The sequence below is a fragment of the Spermophilus citellus genome, assembly GCF_964194105.1.
Source record: "Spermophilus citellus genome assembly, chromosome: 1".
Lineage (NCBI taxonomy): Eukaryota > Metazoa > Chordata > Mammalia > Rodentia > Sciuridae > Spermophilus > Spermophilus citellus.
The window spans coordinates 62,748,972-62,758,142 of record NC_138182.1 but is presented as its reverse complement, the minus strand read 5'-3'; the positions used below and the strand labels follow the sequence as shown (position 1 = coordinate 62,758,142).

The following is a 9,171-nucleotide window of genomic DNA, read 5'->3' as shown; positions in this document are numbered from 1 at the left end:
TTTCAATTCCTCAGGGCAGTCTCCAACTTCCCAGACCCACACTGACCTCCATTCTCTCAATTGGACCCCCTTGCCACCACCTCCCAGTAGCATCATAGGCTTGAGAACAGGCATCTCCATTACGGTGTTTGGGGATCATTTAAGAGCCAAACCATAACAAGGATTGTTGGGTATTCTGTGTGTATGGGTTTTAGGTATTTAAATTATAAACTGTATATTTTACTTTCCTAACAAAATTTATCTTGTGATGAGACATATATAAAATGCAAGGATTAGAGTTAAATGATTTGTACAGTTTTCCAGAAGTTTGAGTCCATGGAACTGGTAAAGATGTCTGTTTTAACAAAGAAAAAAAATATTCTTTTTTTTTTCCCTTGGACAAGGGATAACTTGTTTAATTCTTTTTTTTTTTTAAAGAGAGAGTGAAAGAGGAGAGAGAGAGAGAGAGAGAGAGAATTTTTTAATATTTATTATTTTTTAGTTCTCGGCAGACACAACATCTTTGTTGGTATGTGGTGCTGAGGATTGAACCCGGGCCGCACGCATGCCAGGCGAGTGCGCTACCGCTTGAGCCACATCCCCAGCCCTGTTTAATTCTTTATATTGCTGCTTGTTCAAGTATTACATATGGAAAATGGTTTGAGAGCAAAGACTAATAATTTATTTCATGGATTTTTTTTTTAGTTTTTATTGTTGGTCGTTCAAAACATTACATAGTTCTTAATATATCATATTTCACAGTTTGATTCAATATTCTTATGGAAGAGATAAGTAAAAGAAAACAGATGAAGGAGAGTGTGAATGGAAAGAGATGTGATATAAAAACAGGAAAATAGGAAGGATACAAAACTCTAGTAAATATCTAGGCTATGTAGATTTCCAGGTGGTGGTAATGAGAAGGAAAACTAGGGAAATATTTAATAAATTATTTCCATTAAATGTGGTATTTAAGTTTAAAAAAGTTTATTTTATGATAGGAAAAAGTTTATTCATTGGTTTTCTATATAATTTTCTTAGTCGAAAATCATCTTGTAAATCCATATGCAGAAATACTTATTTTTGTGTGCAAATATTTACTTGTTTTTGACATTGTTCCTGATGCATATGGGAAATTTAACATAAATGATTGCCTGAAAAGCTGATTAATCACACTAGTAGAATTAAGGTGCTATTGCAGATTGAGTAGGAAAAATTCTGGGTAGGAAAATTCCAGTGGCCTAGAATCTTACTACTCTGGGAGTGGTTCCAAAGCTGATCCAAAGGTTGGTTACTAAAATCCAGAAAGGATAGTCTGATTTTTTTTCCTCACTAATGAAAAATTATCACCTCTCCCAATTATCTATTCTTTTCATTCATTCTTCACCATGATTTTGGCCTTTATTTCTTTGATCACTTTATATTATTTTATAGGTTTTCTTTGCATACATTATTAGATTATGTTATTATTTACATCATTATTTTATTTATTATTTTAAAATTATGTTTGACCCTTCCTCCTGTTTCTACTAAGTATGGAAAATACACTATTTTTAATGTTTTGTGATTTAAGTTTTTAAAGTGGCAATATGCATAAAAGATGGAAAATGATAAAAGCAGTATTTCTTTTAAAAATGAACTTTGCTGTAATTTTATTGCATATATTTCTAGAATGATTGTCTACCTAATTCCCTTTAAGTAAATATGTATTATTCATAGAGTGCCAGAAAAACATAAAATTAACAAAATGATGCCTTTATATTTGTCCTGAATAAAAATCTTTAAGAAGATGATTTCAGTCATTTAAGAGTAAATGTATGTGGTATACAGGTGATTAAAATATTTTAAATTTATTCAATACCAGACTTTGACTTTATGCATTTTTTGATAGTTCCTTTTCATAGAAGCTTTGCTAGATCTTAATTAAAAGTAAAATATTTGCATTCACATACTGACATCTAGTGGCTCCTCTATATTATTATTTCTATATGTAAACTGAAGGAAAATAAAATCACTACAATAAAAACAAAGTTCCATTTAAATGTATTAAAATAATAAAAATAGTTTTGCTTTTATATTTTTAGGAAACTAAATAAAAGAAACATTTTTTATAAGAACAAGAAAACTGTGAACAATTTTTTTTTAGACTCTTAGTAAATTTGTTATGAATTGTGTTTTCAGTTTATGGAAACATGTAACCCATTGCATCCTAGGGTCTAACAACAATGTTTGCAGACTGTAGATGCTTTGCTTTTATGGTATTTATATAAATTGTACCTTATATCTATATCTTTTTAAAAATTTTATTTTGACACAGGGTGTCACTAATTTGCCCAGGCTGGACTCAGCTTCCAGAGTAGTTGGGGTTACAGGCATGAGCCACTGTGCCTGACTATGTTCACTCCATTTATTTATTTATTTATTTATTTATTTATTTATTTATTTGTTTGTTTGTTTGTTTTTGTTTACTGGGGATTGAACTCAAGGGCACTTGACCGCTGATCCACATCCCTAGCCCCATTTTGTACTGTATTTTAAAGACAGGGTCTCACTGAGTTGCTTAGTGCCTCGCCATTGCTAGGGCTGGCTTTGAACTCACCATCATACTATCTCAGTATAGCAAACCGCTGGGATTACAGGTGTGCACTACCACACCCAGTTTATATCTATATTTTGATAGCTAAAATTGTCACAGGGTTGAAACATCTTTACAATAAAGGAATTGAGAAAATTAGATGCTACATGTTTTGCAATGTTTTACTAAATTAGGAATATCCTGAGAGTTGGGAAGAAATTAGAGGAGAGAGTATCACTAAAGTACAATATCCTAGAAGTGTGGGTACATCTTTTATCTTTGAAGTAGACTATGCAAAGCAATGCACTTCATCTCTGTTTCATCAGGATCTAAAGTAGCCCCCAAAATAAACCAAGCAAACAAACAAACAAACAAAAAAACAAATAGTAAACACAATATGCTTAAAAATGTTGTGTAACCACATTTTTGAAATATGATATAACAAGGATTTATTAGTCTAAAGGCTGAATCTTAAGCTTATAAGACAGAGTATACTTATATCTTCTTATGACATAATTCATATATGGCTTCTCCTGAGGTGCTAGACTCACATTTTCTAGGTGTGAAGTTCTCACATTCTCTAGGTGATAGAGTTGGGATTTTGTGGTGTCCCCCAGAAGCTCATGTGTGACATAATACAAGAATGTTCAGAGATCAAATGATTAAGATAGCTGTGAACTAATCATTGGATTAATCCACTTGAGTGGATTAACTGAATAGTACGTGTAGGCAGGTAGGATATAGCTGGAGAAAGTAGGTCACTGAGGGTATGTATGACTTTGGGATTTTATTTTGTCCCTGGTGAGTGGAGCTCCCTTTCTGCTTCTAAGTTGTCATGAATTGAGTAGCTTTCCTTTGCCAGACCATTCCACCATATTGTTCTGACTCACCTCAGGACCAGATCAATGGAATTGACAGACCATGGACTAACCCTATGAAACTATGAGCCAACATAAACTTTTCCTCTTTTAAGAAGTTCTTGTGAGGTCTTTTGGTCACAGCGACACAAACAAAGCTATTAAAATGCCAGGCAATCAGTCATCAGAGACAGTCTAGCTCACACATGCCATAATATTCCTTGATCTTGTGTGTTTATCACATTCCTGTTTGTGGTTTCTGAAAAAGAAATCTTGAAATTCAAGTTGTATTTTATGCCTGTTTTCAAATATGAAGAGACCTTGTGCTTTGGCCTCTTTCTCACAGATGATAATGATTTTTTTCAGACTTTAATAAACCTTGAACTTTGTCCAAGTTTGACCCAAATCTTGACCAAGATTATTTTTTTAAGAGTCTGAAAAAATAAAAATATTCAAGAACCATTTATTGAAACCCACCCCTATATATGTCTTAATTTTACCCTATCTAGGTATAGAGCCAATGAATATATGTTCTTAATATCTGTTTTCCAATTGTCAATTCAAATTAATCCCTTAGTCTTTAAACATTTTTAAAGTGCATTTCCATATGATTCTTGATATTTGTTTTGAATATATCCCTCATCATTTTTTTCTGTTGCTTTTGTCTTTCCCTCTTCCTTTTCTTATCTGTCTCTGACCATCTCTGATTTTGTAACTTTTTTTTCTCTTCTATTTTCCTAATCTATGTGGTAGACATCCAGGCTAAGAAAATGATATCTGATACATCTGCCATGACTGCTGTCTTAACATGATCTTATTCAGCAACAAAAATCACCATACAGTTTATGTATACTTATTTTATATGTGGATAAAAAGTTACATGAAAACAGATTAAGTAATTTGTCCAAAGTTATTTGGAAAGTACACAGAGCTAGAGTTATCCCTTAATTCATTGGTCCAGTAGTCTTTCCCTAGTTTCACCTTTGTTTCCTAATTAGTCCACCATTGTACAGTCATAATCTAACTATGTTTACACTTCTGAAAATTATTTTCAGTCACAATTTGAAGTTGAGACTTGTGATGATTCCTATCTTAGTGATGGTGAAATTGAATCTTTTTGTTTACATATTCCCTGATTTTAAATTCACCTTCCTCAAATAAACTATAAGTTTTCAAGTGAGATAGATACTTTTGTGTTTGTGTATGCTGGGGCTCTATCCTGTGGTCTTTCACGTGCCAGGTGAATACTTCACCATAGTACTACATCCTCAGCCTGAGATGGACACTTGAATAAGACCTTATCCTTTCAAATGTTTGTGTTTACTTGTTTCCCCAAAGAAATGTTTCTTTCTCTTATGGCAAATCTGAAAATACAGCAGGAGGTTAAAGTAGTTGTAACTCAGATGGAAGGGAGTCGAGGTAAAATGTCGGTTTTTGTAGCTTTTCTATTGCATCAACAATACTATTTCTGAAAGCTTAGATTCTCTACATCTTTCAGCTTTTAAATTCAGTGGTCCTTATAGTTGAAAATGTTTAGTTAAATTTTTGCCTTTATTTTTTAAAATTTTATTTATTTTACTCTTTTTTTTTGGGGGGGGGAGTGGTACCCAGGATTGAACTCAGGGGCACTGACTCACTGAGCCACATCCCCAGCCCTATTTTGTATTTTATTTAGAGACAGGGTCTCACTGAATTTTTTCACTTTTGCTGAGGCTGGCTTTGAACTTGTGATCCTCCTATCTCAGCCTCCCAAGCCACTGGGATTACAGGTGTATGCCTCCATGCCCGGCCTCACCTTTAATTTAATTACTTTTCTTATTCTTATTGATTCCACCAACTTTGTGGTAGCTGCTCACTTTTGCCACTGTTTGTGCTAGGAGCATGAAGATCGCAGGTAAAAGCAATAACACTTAATCTTGTGCAGCTCAATGTAGTTCAGTAAATCTCTCTTCCTTGAAAGTTTCCACTCAGCTTTCTGCACAGAAAAAAATCTATTCCTATTTTTTTTTCCATTTTTGAGAGGTCCTAATCTCTTTTGTTTTCTAGCCTTCCTCTTGAGATCCATCTAAAAATTTGATTCCTCAAACACTACATTTTTTTCTTCACTTACACTACCTTTGGGTAATTTCATTGACTTTTCTTGTTTCAACTGTTAATTATATCACCTGTTCTTCCAAATTTGTTTGTCTTCCTACAAGCTAGGATTAATTAATCCAACTGTTTTCGTGCTGTGCAAACATAGGCAACACACACGAGCTTCGAAAAATGTCAAAATTGAACAAATATTCTACTCCCAAGGTTTATTTTTTTAAAAAATTTTCTCTCTCTGTGCACAGTATTGATTTTGGTTTATTAAACTAACCAAGAGTCTCGAACTTCTTAGAACCTAGAGTCCTAATTTCTTATTCTTTCTACTTATCCTCTGTAATAATTAACCTCCAACTTCCCTGATTTTATTCTCCATATATTTTTGCAGTTAATCCATCCCTTGCATTGATATTACCTTTGCCCTCTTTCAGACCCTTATTCTTTAAAAGTAAAAACAATGTAATAACCATATTTGATTTTCTTGTATCCTTTTCTCGTTCTCTTTGCATCTGTCCTTCTTGTGCATGTCAGAACAACATATCAAATGGAATTTTAAGAAATTACCTAAATTTTTTTTTGGAGCTCAAGTTCATACTTATTTATAATCAATTGGTATAGTGTTAGAAATAAGCAACCTATGAGCTGAATATAGCCCAAAACCCCAAGTTTATGTTTTTCTTAGCCTTCATGATATTTAAAAACCAAGACATTTCCCGTAAGTATACATTTTGGCTTCTTTTGGTAGGGATGTGCCTGACTATATTCCTGTTCCCGCAGCCCCCAGGATACCTTGTTCCTTAGCTGCCTGGCTCCTGGAGGCAGTGGAGTTCATGATCTCTGGGTTGGAGGCTGCAGGGAGAGCAGGAGAGACTATGTCCACTCCCTTGACTAGGACGTGGCACTTGGCTGTCTCCAGCAGAAGACTGCTGTCCCTGAGCTCAGTTTCCTCTTAGGGAGGGATTCCTCATGTAGGACGCTGACCATGGTCTCTGAGGCTACAATGAAAAGGAACTGAACTCCAACTTGAGGACCTTCGGTCTCTCTTCTTCTATTTCTTCTCTTTGGTGCCCTGGTCAGTGCTGACTCTTGTTCTTTTCTCCCTGAGTTGCTGCAGCCTCCTCTTCTTACCTCTGTTCTCCATTTCCTCGGTCCTGCCATTGTCACCTTCACAGCTTACATCAGAGAACACCTCCTCTTTCCTGCACTTCTGTCTTTTCTTCTTGCTTCTGCTGCTTCTGTTACTACATGTCGTGCTTTCTGCTTCCCTGGCTGCACCCTCTAAAGCAGTCTCCTCCCCTTCCCCATCAGCCATGCTCAAGTCCTCCTCACACGGCTGCCTTTTCTTGTCTCTGTGGCAGGGGTCCTTGTGCACTCCGCTCTTCACCTCCTTTCTCCCAACACCACTTGCAGGATCCTTCCCTCTTCCTTCTCCACCCACCACTGTCTCTTCCTCCCCCTCCTCCCTTTCATGGTGCTGCTTCTTCTTTTTCTTCCTTTTCTTAAGAGACTGATGACTTGCTCTCTGCTCCTGAGTTCCTCAAGCCCACTGGTTCCTGCAGCCTCGTCCTCTTCACTCCCTACAGCTGTCCCCCTCCCTCATCTCTTCTTGATGTCTCTTTTCTTTTTTTTTGCTTTTCCTCATGCTGTGCTCAGTGTGTTCTGGGTGCTCCTTATCCACACTCTTCTCAGTTGCTCTAGGCTCTTTCTGTTTCCTTTTCTTTTTTGTGGGGGACTAGGGGGCTGGCTTTCAGACTGTGGCTGAGAGGCCTCAGAGACCTGGCCTTTAAGATGAGCCAGGAAGGTCTGCTCCTAGGCCTCTAGTTGGGCAAGCTTGGTCTTCATTGTGATCCCAAGACGTGCAGCCTTGTGTGCTGTTCGCCCCTCGCAGGCCTGGAACAGCATCTCATCAGTCAGGATCTTTGGAGGCCTGGGCAGCTCTCCGAGTTTCTGTCTGGCTTCTCTCCACCCGAAGTCAGCCTGACTGTCCTAGGCAGGAATTTGCCAGCCCCCAACTTGCTCCTTGCAGAGCCACAGGAGTGGGGGCCTGCATACTTCAACCTGGCAGAAGGTGGACTGCAGCTGCAGGAAGTAATAAACCTCGAGCTCATAGCTGGCTTCATGAACTTCTGATACAGTATATTAGGCTTGGGACGATTATGAGTGGTCTCCTTGAAAAAGCGTCTTATCTGTACTTGGTCCCCAGGAGTATCTTGCGTCAGAGTCACTTTGATGGCCTGAGTAATGCCATTCTCCTTCCGGCCAAGTCCTTTGCCTTGAGTAGCTGCTCCTCAGCTTTAGCAGCTGCTCCTCAGCAAACTTCATCCCACGACTCTTGACCTCTGGGGGTGATGTTCATGGTGGGCAAAGAGGCTCGGCTTTCACCAGAGGAGGAGAAACGACATCATCCTTTTAAGAGGAAAGAAGAAAATGCCCATAGCAGCCATGAATCCTACTACGGCTGCTCTTGTAAGAATTCTCTTTCCTGAGTCCCTCATTGAGAGGTAAACATGTGCCACGCCTGATTCGGGCGCCGCCATCTTCCCAGAAATCGCCTTACCTAAATATTTTCAAAGGCTTCTCGTTTTGGAGATGAACCCCAATCTCCTTAATCAGATATGCATAATGTAGACTCTTACAAACTAGTGCCTGATATTTTGCACTCTGTTGAAGCTGGAAGGTTTTTAGTGTCATATACATATCATCTGCATCACAGGTGCAAACTGGATCCTTCCCAGGGTCCTTGCTGCACATGTCTCACTTCTGTCCATAAGTTAACATATTTAGCAGCAAGCCTAAGCTGATATGCCGTATTTGGCTGGTTTCTCTTCTGTAATTTCTTAATACTGTCTGTGAATTACTACTGACCATCCACAATACATCAAAATTAATATCTGTCTTCATCCCCATGCTTTCCTTATCTATTGCTAATAGACTGTGGAATGTGTGAAGACTGGGACATCCAGTACAAAAGCGTTGTGGCCCATGCAAGGTAAGTGAGCAAATATTCCAGGAATAAGAAATTGCAAATCACAAAAGTGCATTCTAGGTAATACTTTATTACAAATACATTTTAAACATCAGTTTGGTCATGCCATCTCCCTGCTCAAAACCTTGCACGAGTGTGTTACTATACTTAAATTGTGTCATGTAAAGCTCTCTTTTCTCCTGTGTTAAGAGTTAGTCCTTCTGTACCTTTGCCTAAAATCATCTCCCAGATCTTGCTTGGCTTACTTCTTCTTTTCTTTACGATTTTTGTCCAAATCAAAGAAGTTTTTACTGACCTAGATCACATTCTATTTTTTTCCTTGCCTCATTTTGTTCAAAGCTTAATGCAACCTGATATATATTAAATATATATATAAATAAAATATATTAAATATATATACAGCTCCATTTTATTTATTTGTGCTTCACCCTGGGTTCACCATACTATAAGTTCCAAAAATTTAGGATTTTAAGTAAGATGTTTACTGTTATATCAATAGCATTCAGTTTTATGGAATTATTGTGATAAATGGATGAAAAAAAATAGACACAAATTTGTTTAGTTTTTTTCCTGGTTTTAATGAAATGTATAATTTTTGAAACATTGCTAGGGAAAATATCTCTAGAAAAGGCCAATAAATTCACCTTGATGACAGTATGTAAAGTGATGGTGTTTACAGATAGGGAAGT

The 9,171-nt window shown here is 37.0% G+C and overlaps 1 pseudogene across 1 annotated transcript; it reads right to left on the bottom strand.

Annotated features, from left to right (window-relative positions):
• Nucleotides 1–6,460: 6,460 nt before the first annotated feature.
• Nucleotides 6,461–8,033, bottom strand: LOC308634701 (G patch domain-containing protein 4-like; annotated as a pseudogene). The gene is made up of 3 exons: nt 7,928–8,033; nt 7,594–7,835; nt 6,461–7,473 (listed from the first exon to the last, which is right to left on the bottom strand). The product of its transcript is annotated as a G patch domain-containing protein 4-like (transcript).
• Nucleotides 8,034–9,171: the final 1,138 nt, after the last annotated feature.